At 29.8% G+C, this 15,735-nt stretch overlaps 1 protein-coding gene across 5 annotated transcripts in view; it reads right to left on the bottom strand.

The window, feature by feature from the left end:
- The window catches only part of rsh (Rap GTPase activating protein radish), a 223,403-nt gene extending 208,461 nt beyond the window's left edge, over window positions 1-14,942 (bottom strand). For 2 of the 5 annotated variants that reach the window (XM_040724920.2, XM_071893237.1), the window contains exons 1-2: window positions 14,730-14,922; window positions 9,109-9,186 (exon numbers count right to left, since the gene is read on the bottom strand). The gene's annotated coding sequence lies outside the window, so the exon portion shown is untranslated. Of the gene's footprint in view, window positions 1-9,108; window positions 9,187-14,729 lie in introns of all 5 variants that reach the window. The other 3 variants (XM_071893236.1, XM_071893239.1, XM_071893238.1) reach the window with 2 other exon arrangements.
- Between the last annotated feature and the right edge of the window lie 793 nt (window positions 14,943-15,735).

Here is a 15,735-nt window from a genome sequence, read left to right as displayed (position 1 = left end):
TCCCCTACCTTCCAGATCAAACATTTCAGGAATTTCCTCTTTGAACAAACAATATCCAATAAACAAGAATATAGACTGTACATATTAATAAAAGACTCAGAGGAAAGTTATGCATGTTAGTTTATTCATATGCTGTAAACTAATGAATAATAAGATTGAATATATACATACCTAAATATGTATGTATACATTCAATATACATATCCTCAATATTACATATAGGTCTCCTACAACACTTGGAATCCCTTTGACTTGTCAATATTAATTAATATCTTTATAGGGAAGAAACTATAAGGAAAAGTTCTAATCTAAAACTATTTTATAAGTATTTATCGTTCAGATATAACTTACCGTGGAGAAAATGCATTTGATCCCTTACCACTTTTATAGGGTTGTCCAGAAAGGAAGGTTCTATAATTGTCATGGTATGCTGTGTATGAAAGTGGAAACCTTATTTTTCTCTGTTACGAAGAAAAAACAAATTTACCGCATAGAAGGGATGATCCTGGAGGTCAACCAACTTGCCAAAGAACAGAAAATGGGTCGTTAAATTGGTTCGAAAGAATGAAAATGGCCCAACAACCCATCGTCATGACAACAAAGAAGTTGGTTCAAGAAGAAGCAAAAAAAGATCATGAAGTGGCTTAGACTCAATAAAAAGCAAATTAAGGTCATGGAGTGGCCTAACCTCAATGTTATAGAACATCTTTATTAGTGGAAAAACTTAAAAAGTTGTAAGGAATCTAATAGTTATTTTCTCCAATAAAGAGCTCGTGGTTATTCTCAGTGTACCCCTAACCTTTTCTCCAAAAAGGAACAAAAAAAAAGCAAGAATTCTGTTGATTGGAGTTAGAAAATGACGAGGCAATTATTTGCAAGTATTGAAATACACTTTGCAACAAAATGAAGTTTATGGAGTGCCCGCAGTCTGAAACCTAGATTTGTTATTGTTGTTTAAGACATAGAACACGAATATGACCATTAAAACTTCCAATATTCACAGGTTTACCCTTGAAAGCCGATTTTTAAATAAAGTTGTTACGGTATAACTACAATTAGGTGCCTTATTTCGATCAGAAGAACATTATAGATTACAATAATAAATCGGAAAAAATTGAATCGTTAATTAGTTTATAAATAATAATTAATAATAAATTTAAAATTTAGATGTAATGGGATTAAAACAAGTTTATAGATGCTTCATATTCAAAATAATTGATTAATTGAAAGTTATAAAGTGATCATCGATTCAACTTTTCCTCCAAAAAGATTATTGTAATCCATATTTACACAACTTAACCAGCTCATTAATTTTAAATTTATTTAAATTGAAATATAAGGTATATTGTATAACTTCAGAAGCTAGGATGTAGAGCACTTAAAGAAAAAGAAAATATATACTAGCTTCTAAGTAAGGCCCAAGGTTAATAGAAAGACAAGTTTATACCATAACGCGTGTACGACTTATGTTTGACTTCCACCACGCTTTTAATATTGACGTCATAGTAGATGAGTTTTTGCGTGTTTTGTCAAAATCTGTTTTTCTTGCCCAGCAGTCTGTGCGATCAATAAAATTGAAAATTCTAGCAATATTGACGTCATAAACTATGAGTGGTTGTGTTTTTTGTCAAAATTTGCCTATCTTGCCCAGCAATTGGGGCAATACGTCAGATTGCAAATTCTAGAAAGCCCGATTATATGATAGTCTAACATTGTTTTTCTATTAACCTTTGTAAGGTCCTTGATTTTACTCGATTTTTTAGTGCTTATATGCATGTTTTATTGATTGTAGTCTAAATAAAGTAATAATTAGTTCATTTTTCAAATGCCGTAATGTTCGTATCAATTTGTTATTAACTTTGATTTTAATCTATATTGTTATTTTATGTCTAAATATGTGACTGAATAGTAGTTATACAAAAAATTAATGTAAAAAAAAATACTTTAAAGGCAAAAAGCTGTGAAGGTTGAACGTTTTAATAGTCATTTTTTTGTTCTACGGTTTAAATCACAATAATAAATGTGTGTTTCACACTACGGGCACAAAATTGCATTTTGTTATTTTTCAATAGTTGTTGAGAATTGTTCACAGCAGCTTAACCAAAGCTAATTCTAATTCACCTAATCAACGTTCAGAACACTGATAAGAGGAGAAGAAGTAAAAGGTCCGATAGTTGACAACAAGTTATATTAATAATTATTGTTTTTTCAAGGTAATACTGAGTTGGATAAATAGCTATTTTTGTCAGTTAACTTTTTCTGATTAAAACTGACTGTCCGTATTTTTAAATTCCGAATTGTATTAATACGTAATATTTGCTTGGACGAAGCGAAACAATAAACCAAATAGCGCAATGAAGACTATCTTAATTTATTTTTAGTGAAAGGATAAAGTAAATTTGTCCTTTTTAAAGCTCAATCTCATTAAATTAAAAGTTGCCTTTGGTCCTCACACAAGCTAGAGAAACTCAAAAAATCGTATTCGAAGGATTTTTTTAAAGTGAATTAAAGTAGGTGTTGGCTAGCAATACTGTTTGATTATGAATACGTTAAACTACTCCAAAAAATAAAATACTACTTTACCTACAAATAAAGGGACATGAACCTTACAGTGGATCATAAATCTATCTCTTTGTTGCTTAGTTTTATTATATATCTCATCTTAATGTGTATTGAAAATATAGTATTACATCGTTATAGTATCTTATTTACATAATTCAAACAATCTATTCAATATTAAATCGAAGGAAGTAGATATTATTGATCTAATTACACATATCGACATAGAATTTTCATCACAAATACTTTAAAGTGTATCTTACAGCATTTTTGACGCTGAGTCCAAAGCTGCCTTTTTTAAATGTTCTTTTAATTGGTCAGATGGAGTTGCAGTGATTATGTATATGATAACCCTATAATATCTCATTTATTCCATCTGACGTAAGAATCTTCATTGAAGTCTAAATACATAATGTATTTAAGAACTGCAGGAGCGCGAACCTACACAAAATGAGTTCAATAGACTAATTTCTTCCAAGCGCGTTGTCCATTGAGCTACGTCATTCCAATGTATTATGTCTCAACTTAAAGCCCATCCCTTGATATTATTAAAGTATACAATTAATTCATCTGACATACAAAAATCTATTAAAGGGAATTTATATGTATTTAATTCCCTTCTCTAGGAGTGACAAGGATTCGAAGTGACAAACAACCATTTATAGGAAAATATTTATTTCCGAGTCTTCTATCTATATATTTCTTCTAGTACGTATAGTTTCTACTATGAAACTGATTTTTTTTTTTATAATTGTTCTTATTTATTTGTGGAAAATCAATATATTTGATTAAGACTCCTTATATTGAAAATATATTTTTTTAAATTTATAAATTGTTTCAAAATTTCCACCCTTTTATTCTTCTAAATAATAATATAATATAAAAAATTAAAAATATCTGAACGTTTTTAGAAGTGAGAACTTAATGGGTTTTGCCAGGAAAAAAACACCAGATTTAATATCTGGAGTCAGCACGTAAACCATTAAAACATGATGATTACTACTTTACTGTGAGTCCAATCCCCCAGATGACCGGTCAGATTCTATCATAGATGACATGGAAAGTCCTAAATGTAAAACTATTGTTTCCAGATCATCTGGTACAAAGGTACAGCTTTAGAGCCTAAAATCCTCAGCCAAGAACAGTTGAATGATTTTATTAGAGACTTGTGTCTTTCTTAAGAAAAATTAGAAATTCTTGCTTCAATACTGAAGGAAAACAATTATCTTGAACGAAATGTTAACGTTAGCTATTACTGATTTTGTGTTTTGCCAGAAACAAGGGAGGTTTTAAATGATACTGAATTTCATAAAGCCGAATGTCCAATGGAATTGAATGCTTGGCTGGATTTCAAATGGACATGTGAAAACTTTTTTTTGAAACAAGTCGTCTGTGTATAAAGATGGAGTTAAGAACTTGACTGATGCTTGGAAAAGACTTGAGTAATGTATGCGAAAATTGTTTTTTGTTTTCCCAAAATTAGACATTTTGTTCCAAATTTGATATAAGTACTATACAACAATCTCAAAAAATCGATAAAATATCAAACCACTGTATTTTTAAAACTCTACGTGCTATTACAAAAATCAGATTAAAAATCAGCTCAAGAAATGCATGTAGAAAAATGCTATGAAACTAGTGATGCATAAAACATGTCGTACTGGTGTGTAAAAATATAAAAATCCGAAAATAACGCAGAAATTCTGACAAGTTAAATAATGTTTGAGAGAAATGCTGCTTAGATGTCATGGTGTTTTTATCACTGGCCATGAATCCTTACCTCTTAACTGATATGGCCTCTTACTGTTGACAAATATTATTTTCCTACAATAATTTATCAAAATCCGTAAATAAATTTATTTTTAATCCTCAAATAATATTTACAAAAATGAGTACTTTTTGTGTGGCCTTGACCTTTGAACCCTCAAAATTTAATGTGTTGTGTTGTTAGAATTTATAAGCTTCCTAACTAGTTTTACAAACAAACAAATTAAGCAAAAACACAACTTTCATTTTTGATTATGAATTAGTCAGACCAATTATTTAACTGATATAAACATCTCATAAATACAATTTGACCGCATTCACAAAAAACGAAGTATAACGATTTTTTTGCTGCACCCGGTATATGGATTTCAAAGAAGATACCTAGGTCAGATTGAGTAATTCTAATACTATTATATTTGCTTATGCTTACTTAGTGCAACTCCATTAAAAAAATAATATAGAAGCTCGGTTTATTCAATGTATGGACAATAGGGGACGTCACCTGTCTCATATGATTTTCAAAACTATGTAAAACAAAACTTTGAAAGAGTACTATTATTATATACCAAAAAAAACTTTTCTGATTTATAAAACTAGTTTTCTTGCCTATTGTAAAACGAAGGTTATGGCGTCGCACACCGACATGTGTGTTATTTTTTATGAAAGCACTTACAACAAAGGACTGGCTTGATATATATATATATATATATATATAAATTACTTTATGGGAAGTAAAAATTTGTAATTTATAAAAAACATATACCTCTATACGTGTATTCAGCTCTATTTTTATAGTTTTAATAAATAACAGAAATGAACGATTTTAAATAAAAAAATTAAATTATTCAAGATGATTTTTTCAAATGAACTTCAAATTTAAAAAAAAATCTTTTTTTTTTTTTACATCCATAAGTTTCACAACATCTTCCTAATTTTGGTTTTATCTGGGAATGTCATTTATTGAACTTCTCAAATTTCCAATAGGATTTCAGGCTTCCGTATTGCCAAACACATCAAATTTTGAAAAAAGAGGTGAAAAATCCCATTGAAATTGATTTTTTGTAATTTGAGTCAAAAACAATCATCTTATTAAGAATTATAAATGAAATCATGTCTTTTATCTAAGATAGTACGACTACTTTGCAAAGGAAAATAACAATAAGTACAAATTCAGGCTCCTTTTTCTAAAATGCAATACTTTTTGAAAATTACAAAAATTGTTATACTTCTAAAACTATTATCAAAATTGTAAAAATTTAATTCATAAATACAATTAAGGGACACCTTAATTGTATTCCCAATCAAAATAGACACATTTTGCCTTAATGACCAGTTCCAGCTAGGCGCAGAACTTTGCACAACAGTTCTTTATAAAGCTCGCCTCTAAGTAGACTCCAACAGTTGAAACTAACATATTGTGGCCCTAAAAGCCATTTGGTATTGTCTTTTACACGCTTACAATCCCAATTATATGTCCAGTGTTTACTGCTGTTGTGTACCAAATTATCATACAATATTTTTATGCTATCGAAAAAAAAACAAATATTTAATTCAATAGCCATGGCAGAATTATTTATATATTTTAAGACACCAATTTTGATTTTCAATGTGGCATATTTTAGCAGAATTACATGACTTTGTAATTTTTATTAAAATTTTAGTTTATACTTTTTTTTTAATGCATTTCTAGACTTACTTGGAGGAGTTACATTATATCTCAGTTTACATATAGTTGCAAGAAAATCATGCGTCGGATGACTCCAAATATTGTTTTTATACGTCAGTGGTTTCTGTTCCGTTATTATTTGGCTTTTATTGTATAGACTACGAAAATGACGAAAAAATAACGACGCTTTTTTTTATCTTTTTCAAAAGAAACGTATCTTCATTATTCAATATCCTAGTTTTTTCTCGAATATTCAAGAAGTAATTATCAATTATGTATTATTTTGAATACATACTAAATTATCTAAAATACACATTCTTGTTTTAGAATATTGAAAAACCCTAAAGAATGTTTCTATAAGGATTTGAAGAGACGGGCTAAAGGTTTGAAGAATTATTTGTAAAAAAAAAAAGGTATAGACTGATCTAAGATTTACATACTAAAACTCAACACAAATAGGTCCCTGAAAACATAGAGAAATGTCAAAATATATCAAAAAATATTGAAAAAGCAGTTGTAGAAATTATCCATATTTTCAAGTCAATCAATTAATTTAATATATCTATAAATATATAGAATATTTCAATATCTGTACTTTATTAGTACAAAGAATATAGAATATTAACAAAAATGGGGGAGGGGGTAGAAAAGATAATATTTATTTGAGATTTTTTTATTGACATATGGACACGTTCAACATTAAAAGAGTTTGTTCAGAAGTAAGAAATCAATTTCCAAGAGAGTGTATGTAAACAACACATCATCCATCATCACTGCATTCATTAAGTATTAAATGTAGAAATCAATAAAAAATCATTAAGGGAAATCATTTTGGATGGTTGATTCCATCTAAGGAGCATAATTAGGTGATTAATTTCTAATAAGGAAAAATAATTAAAATAAGCGGAAAGTCGGAGTTAACACTTTATCACAAAGCAAGCTCACCACAAGGAAAGTTCAGCCCAAGACAAGTTTCTCTCGAGGAACTAACACATTTTTACATAATCTAAATTATAATTATTAGAGAAATAAATTGAGTTTGTTGCACTCTACATGAGTAATAAATCTATATTCAATTTAGGAAAATAAAAATAAAATAAAGTTATGTAGGAAATTTGTTGAGATCGGTGGTTATACGGTTAAATAAAGTTTTTCGACCAGCTTTCGTTTACGTTTATATTTCAATTAGGAACTTTTTTACTAAGATAATTATTGAATTATTAAATCTTTGTATTAAAAAGAGAACAAACTACTACATCCAAATTGATTTTTTTCATTAGAAATAATCCAAATTTTTAAAACATGGATAATAATTACCATATTTATAGTCCAATTTTTAGTTGTACTTTTTGTGAAAAAAAAATTGTATTTCAAATAAACTAAATATCTTTCTTTATATACTCCCAATTACATGTTCTAACAAAAGTAGTTATATACTACTCCTGTTCTATTTAGATAATTAGCTATATTTGTTACATTCTGGAATAATAATATTTTTGGACTCAACCCCAAAATGGATAGATATCTAGCATTACAAATAAAAAACTGGAACATTTTAAAAACTGAATCAGAAAAGTAATGACGTTTCATTAAATTTGATTGGATGAAGTTTTACTCCTTGTTTTAATTATTCCTAACTGGGGATTTGCAGTGCACCGTTTAGGGCTTTGCAGTGATTGAAAAAATATATATACCCAAATATATATACCTCTCCCCTCACCCAAAAAAAGACTCGTCTAAGTTAATATTTTTACAACCTTGTATATATGTTCTGTTTTCCTCATAATATGTTGCGGTGTGAATTGAATCTACATTTTATATTAATTTATTATACCAGCAGTACTTTTTATAAAACTTTGCATTTGAATGAGACCTGTCAAAAAAAGTATTTTTATGGTAACTTAACATTTTGAACCAAAAGGATCACGTGGATGCCGTTTCACAACATTTATTTTATAGCATTGAAGAAAGTTATTACATTTTAATTCAATTTTCTCCAACTCCCTTCAATTCTTGGCTATAGCTCTTTTTTCCATTATTAATGCAAATTTATGATCAAAAGTACGCATATAACCATCTTTGGAAATTATAATACTTCTTGGAAAATTTCAGCTCGCTCAAAGTTTATTGAAATAAAAAAGTATTGCTAGTGAACAAACTAACATTCTTTTCTACATAAAGGTTTTTTTAGAGACGATAGAAATAAAAACATTGGTCACTCGGGCTCTTTAGGAAAGCAGTTCCCTCTTTTTTTATTCATGGCCATTTATTGTATTAGTCTTTACTCAAGTCATTACACGAAAGAGATAGATAAAAAATTTAATAAAAAAGCAGTTTGACAACTTTTAGAAGAAATTTTGAATCATTTCCTAAATATTTATATATATTGAGCTAGAAACAGACAAACTGATTTATTTATTTTTATGTATTATTTTCTCTAAAAGCGGGATTTACAATACGATGCAAGGAAAGTAGTTGCATAGCAAAGCTTTATCAGGCGTCATCAAAATCCACATGTAATTTATGGGTACTTTCACCTTATAGCTAACTAAATGCGCATATACATTTATATTTTTTTACATCAACTCTCAGTTACTTCCCTTTCAATCCTAACACGAGAACTTTCAAACAGATATTTTCCCAATATTAAACTGTATTTACTCTTTGTGGTTATTGAACATGATACCTTCGATGTATATGCATCAGTTAACTAATTGACTAATGTTTCACCTCTCCTTACGATGTATACCAAATAAAATAAGAGAAGGAGTCATTTGTCCCTGGGGTGGAGGAATACGCACAAGGAAGTAATGAAAGATTAAACATATATCTATATATTCAATGAGACGTGTAGTCGGTGTCACCATGTACAAATGCAACACATTCCTTGGCCTCATTATTTTTGAACATAAGTTATGGGCTTGACGAAGCCTACAAAAGAATGCGGCATGCGACTTTACCTTACGTCGAATTGTCAACTCGCCCTTTTTGTCACTTTACGTTCTGTTATACTAATTGTATATTTTTAAATCAAATTTTGCATGCACTACGAATATGAGAAACATTTCTTGGTTTTTGTAACTTAGTTGTTGCTCGTATACGGATTTTAAACTCACCCAAATATAACTAAATATATGTAGCAAAGCCTCAATTTGTAATTCTTGCCATGAAATATCTTCCTCTGGTGTGTATCACTGAAATAAAATATTGAAAGTTAGGAATTCATTTATAAAATATGTTACAGGCAAGAATAAATGGTTTGTTTAAAAAAAATATATTTATGATTAATTAAAGCAAGGAATACTCTTTTAATTAGTTTTAATACTATCTGGAGAAGCATCAGCTCCAACCAAGTAACCTGCTGTGGTGAAAATCATAATTTTTGATGATAAATTCCACTTGGTGAACTCATTTGAACTGTCTAAAGACTATAATATTTGTCATAGTTGTAATTTTATAACAACACGTTTAAGCAACTCTTCCATTTTGGGATAAAATTTACAATCCAAAAAATTCCATGAGTAAATGAATGTAACTCTGCTGACTAGCCATAATTATAAGTTAATGGTAATTAAATGTACTTAATTACTAAAAATTATATTATTATGGTCCTTTTAAGTTAATGTATGGGGATTTAGAAAAAAAAGATTGGAAAATCGAGCTTGTGGTCCTCCAGAAAGTATTAGAACTCATTATTGGTTCTGTACATGGAGCACTCACACTTTTTTACCTTCTTTTTTTTTTTTTTTTTGAACAACTAAGGACTTTTTTATATTAGTTAAGTGAGTATTAGGGATATCTTTACTATTTAATAGGACTTCGAGCTATATTTATCAAGTTCTAGGGTATTGATATGATAATAAAGTATAGGAATCAATAGTTAACTAAAAGCACAGTGTAAATTTTTATGGATTACTCTGTACATGGAACAAGTACTCTTTTATTGACCATCCTAAGGTTAATTTTTCTTTTAAAAAAATAGTTATAAAATCAAGGAGAAAATTACTTCAAACAATTCTGTAATGACTGTCCTAAGGAATAACAATATTTTTTTTCATTTTCTTTTTATAGCCAACAGGCATACTTTTATTTATATATCTGAGAAACAAAAACAAACATTCTAACTGAATTTAACACAATCCTTACACATTTCTTACATGGGTTAAAAAAAATAATAACAAGAATAATGACAATAAAAATCACAGCTTTTTCATTTTTTTTTCTTCATACAAATTTTTGACTTGTTAAAAGTGGATTGCCTCATCAAAAAACAACTACAGCCACGGGATTTTTACCACATGACATACATAGTTTTAGAGGTGTTATATGTTGACAGCCATTCATTTTATGTTCAATCAGCAAGAAAAGTCAGTTATTTTTAATTTTTTTAAACTGTATTTCTAAACAAATATTCAAAAATCTCGATTTAAAAAAAAAAATTGAACCTTTTTAATAAGAATATATTTTTTGTTCCTAGCAATGAACAAATTTTCTGATATCAAAAATCAGAAAATTATCACCACGCCTTAACTGAGCGGGTGTTTATCTAGGTATAAGAGATATTTTCTTTAATTCAATTTCCTCTGTCATATATTTGAACAAAGGTCCTGAATCTTTTTTGTCCAAAGGACAAGTTTCATCATAAATTTTTTATATTGAAGATAGGTATTTATTTATGTTTGTCTTAATTGTTAATAGTGCAATGATCATATTTCGAATGTAGGGTTGTCAATACTATGGAAGGACCATTTCCAAAAGTTTTTTCTACATAAAATATTTTTGTAGATTATATAACAAAGGGTGCGACCCTGTAATTTTCTCCAAAACCAATCATTTGTTTTTAATAAAAATCAATGCCAAATGAAGTCTGAATAAAATTTTTAATAAGGCTTTCATCTTGATGAGAATCTCCTATTACAGAGTTCCTTCCAGATCCTGGACATGTGCTGGGATTTTGCGTTTTAGTTGTCGGTTGGTCGTTGTAATGAAACCTCGAATCAAAATTAGGGAAGATAAATTTATAACTGAATTATACTGCCCCCCCCCCTCTGTACACAAACTGACTCTTGGTCTAAAAGCCAACTTGCATCTTAATTCAATCCATGTTTTCTGAACAAAATATGAGATATCCATAACAATTTTGCATCTCCTACTGCTTCAAACCCCCCTATTTATGTTATATTTCAAAAATAAAACATTTTACAAATCATTTACTTGAGACACATTTACAATCTCTTGTGAGAGGAAAACACATTTACTAGTTGAATTTTCCTCTTTTGTCAATGGGAAATATTGAAGAGGTCAATCAACAGAGGATTATCGATCATTTCTGTTCCTAATTGAAATCTTCAGCCATCGCTAAGATTGTGGGAATTCACTGAAGGATATTTTCCCAGACTGTGCCCCAGTATGAGGCCAAATGAAGCGTTGAACTACTTCTTCGGGGGTCCTCCTTGACTTCATGAAGAGGATACCATCCAACTGGTTCAGCATTAGGATCAGAATAGGGGCTGAGGAATACCTCTAAGTGATGAGGACAAAGGTGAAGTCCTGGCTAGAGACTAAATAACCATCCTGTCAGCCACCCAGCAAAAAAGACACAAAATTGGCTTTCTAAAAACCTGGTAGAGTTGTGGTAGGATAAAATGTCCCTCCCCCCCCTCGACCTCTGTGGGCCCATTGACATGGAGAAAGGAAGGGTTCCCTATACATATGTAAATGCCCTGAAGGCTGATGTGGATCGGAAGTGGGAGACCATGTCCAATGAATTAGTCCAGATAGTGTGCTCTGGCTTCAATAAGATCTTGCAGCAGTGTGTTTCAGGCCAATGGTGACCATTTTGAGAAATAAGATTTATAATCCTTAGTAAATTTTCATATAAAATTTCAATTTTCGTATCTGTCACACTCCGAGAAATCCCTGAGAAAAGGTTTCTCAGGATCCCGATATAGAAAACTTTGTACCTGTATATTTCTATGAATATGACAGTCGCCATAATCTTTATAACCGATTCCTATATTCAAACGTATACCAACCAGAAAGAAATTGACTAATCTGGCTGAAAGTTGGGGTGTGTTCTTCCAAGAGATGTTACTACCTAAACATAACCTACCACACAATTTTCTATGTGAAATGGAAATGTTTGCATCATATTATAAAATTGAAACCTTATACGTGTTACAAGTTCAGGATTTGCTGTCAATGTAAAGTTCAATTTCCATTTATTTTTTCTATTTAACTTTTATTTATAATTTACAAAATTTAATAAATAACAAATGTAAAGTTGTATGAAAAGGTTCCTAAATTGCAAGGGTAGACGACTGATTGATGATTGAGTTATGTGAATTCTTTTTATTCCAACTTCCGTTATTAGTTGATCTATAACTAGTGTTTTAGAAAATATAACCTACCAGTGTACTTAAAGCAAAGAAACCGGAAATGAACATAGTAACCCAGACTCTTTGAAATATAGTTGGAAAAAGAGCTGTCTTGACGTTTTATTAAATTAACTGGAAGCTACTCTGAGAGGGTAAAGAAGGAAATCAATACAAATCTGAGTCTGTATCAAGCTAGAACCCAAATAAGAATTACTTCTTTGCCGATCCTCAATTCTACTCCAAGTCCTCCAACAAGGAAATATAAAAATAACTCTTAAATAAATTATAAGTGTTATAATTTGTATACTTCGATCCTAACTCCTCAAGAATAAAAAAGCATCCTTGTAAAATATAAAAAAATACTGTACAGGTGACAAATACAAAAAAGTCTCAGGATCATCTAAGGTTTAATGTTTAACACGTATATATCGATAACATAAAGCCCCCCCCCCCCATACACACACACACTTTTTAATGACAGTAGAATATTTGTATGCTATAAAAAATATACTACAAACTTCCATATTAAAACCAAAAACGGACATTCAGCAAAAGCATGGACCACTGAATTTATTGTCTTAGCAATAATCATTAAATACTATTGAAGCCGTAGCCACATAAAATTTGGCAATGAATTTCCTTGTCAACGGCAAAAACATTATTATTTGAATTAATTATATAGCGCGTTCATTCGTCCTTTTATACTTAAAATACGGAGATATTTCCTACAAGCAATGATTAAATGAATCAATAGGCTAAGAAGTCAACAGATAGGGTGTTGCTGTTTTCCTTGGCAAAGTAAAGAATAGCTTCCCTTTTGGGAAAGTATCGTTATTGTTTAAGATCATGAATCAAAATTATATTATTCTCTGATACATTTTTATGTGGTTTTACGATTATTAAGCTCGAGTCATAAACCACATCGTTCATCCAAGGAATTCTATGAGATGCGTCAATAAAAGAAGAAAATGGAGCCACCTGATAATTTAAGACTCCAAAATCCAGCTCTAGGAAATACTAGACCTCCAACCAAGATCCGTGTTCAAGTAAGTTACGAAAAATCTTTTCGTAAACTTTAGGCAAGATAGTAGAACACCTGTCATGTCCAGCTCAAAGTTGCTCCTATTTAATGAAGGAATATATGATTCATAAAATAACTTTTGAAGCAATTTTTTTCATATCTAATCAAATACACTCTTATTATCAGAGACAAGGCAGCTTTATACAAGATCTATATAAATACTTGTGTATTATATAAGTCAATAAGCTTTCTAGTATTATATAAGATTGAACTTGGGTGTAAGATATCCGAGTCAACTTACCAATTGGTAGCAATACAATTTTATTTTTGCTCACTACAAGACCAGAATTTATCTCAAACTTCTCCTAGAATTTAAAAGATAACTTCGACCCTTCTAATGAGTTGCTCTTTCTGATTTAGCCTCTACTATAAGAGTCACATCATCTAGATACAGGTCAATTATTTTACCACTGGATTAATTTCAGTTATTAATTTTTAGAGAATTTATCAGGTAATCTAAAGATAGATAAAGTAGTTCTCAAAAAATTTCTCAACTTTTGTTAAGTTCATTTTTTATTCGGGTGGGAGTAATATTTGAATCCAACAATGTTCTTATTTTCATTTACCACTATTCATGTTTAAAAATTTCTTTGAATCTTTCTATGAGATTAAAAAACCATATTCATTTTTGTTTTGCACGATATGAAGGGAAATTGTTAGATAAGCATTTAAACTCCAAAATAAAAATAAATTATAACTCTGCCACAAAAGTTTATCTTTTTCATATCAAATAAATAATATATTTATGTATCAAGGAAGGCTTACACAAAGGTGAGTATAGGTAAGTGAAATCAAACCCTTCAACAAAACACGCTTAAACCATACAAGCCCACAACATTCAATTGTCACACCACGAGATATATGTGAAGCAAAGTACAAGTGTATTCATATTCCTTTATTTGCTAATTGATTATTACAATTTAAAAATAAGTAAAAACGCTTTAATTTAAAGTAAATAATTGTTGTTTTATATAATACATATAATAAAATAAAAAATAGAATACAGAAATAAATTCTACAACTAAAATGTCCTTAAAATTTAGTTGTCATTATACACCCAACGTGACTACAAGCCTTATTAATAGGAAATTCCTCATGTACATACTTATTCCTCATATACGGATGCCATTTAAAGATATCAATTGCTTACATCCCTCACAATATACCTCATGATAATGAAAAGAAATAATTAAAAATGAGGGTTTCTTTAATGCACAAATCAAGGGATCATATTGTGTATGTACTTGTTGAAAGTGAATATTTTATAAAGGTAACTTACTTTTTGTCTTCTTTTTTATTCGAAGGATTTAACTTAACGACGAAGTAGGAAATAAATAAGAGTTAGAATAAAAACCCAGTAACATGAAATATATTCCTTTAATGATGATTGTTAAAGTATTTAGTACGCCTCTCGATATTGTTTTTTGTAAAAAATATGGGCTCTTGTTCTTGAAGCTAAAAATACTCTACTGAGAGAGGATTTTTGTAGTATAAGAGCGTCAATGTTTGAGCTTTTTTTTATCTTTTTAGTGGTTATGAGGGGGAGGTACATTGGGGGCGCTGTGTCTTTTTTTTTTTTCCTATTCCTTCTTCTACCTCTTCATTTTTTTCCAAAATCTTCCTTGAAAAATATATTATACTAGGGAGAGAAAAAAATACGGAGGGGAAGAAGAGAAAGGAGACTGTGGATGAATAATAAAGAATATCTACAGATGGTTACCTTTATGCATAGAGTTGTAAAAATAAATGACCTTAGACGAGTGCGAGACTTTATCTAGTTGTCAATCTGAAGAGTGCTTAGTATTTTCCACATCTGTTTACAGTGGATGAGGAGATTATATTTGACAAAATCATAGATTTTGCTTATAAATTTGTTTTTATTAAGAAATATCTTCTGCATTAGATGCACAAAATTGCATTTGAAAATAGGGAGTAGAACTGACTTGACGAAAGACTTTCTGAAGCGCATCTAGGAATTTTCTTTTCCACCTCCCCCTGTATTAATTATGGGGTTCATTTTTATTTTGCAACACCTTTGCTGCAAAAGTTGTCATATTTATGAAAACTACTCCATTTCCTTTTCAACACAAAAAACGATATTTGAATTGCATTTATGGTTTTTTATTCAAAATTGAATTAAATGAAAGGGGATTTTTAGGTTGAAAATGGTACAAATAGTTGTTATGTCGCAAGAGTGCGTAAATTTTAGTATGATCTTATGTAAATATGTATTCCTAACAATATTTTAACACCAGAGAAACTACAAAAGCCTGCCGCTCTTTCTC

The sequence above is a fragment of the Lepeophtheirus salmonis genome, chromosome 14 (assembly GCF_016086655.4).
Source record: "Lepeophtheirus salmonis chromosome 14, UVic_Lsal_1.4, whole genome shotgun sequence".
Lineage (NCBI taxonomy): Eukaryota > Metazoa > Arthropoda > Copepoda > Siphonostomatoida > Caligidae > Lepeophtheirus > Lepeophtheirus salmonis.
This window is presented reverse-complemented; position numbering and strand designations above follow the sequence as displayed.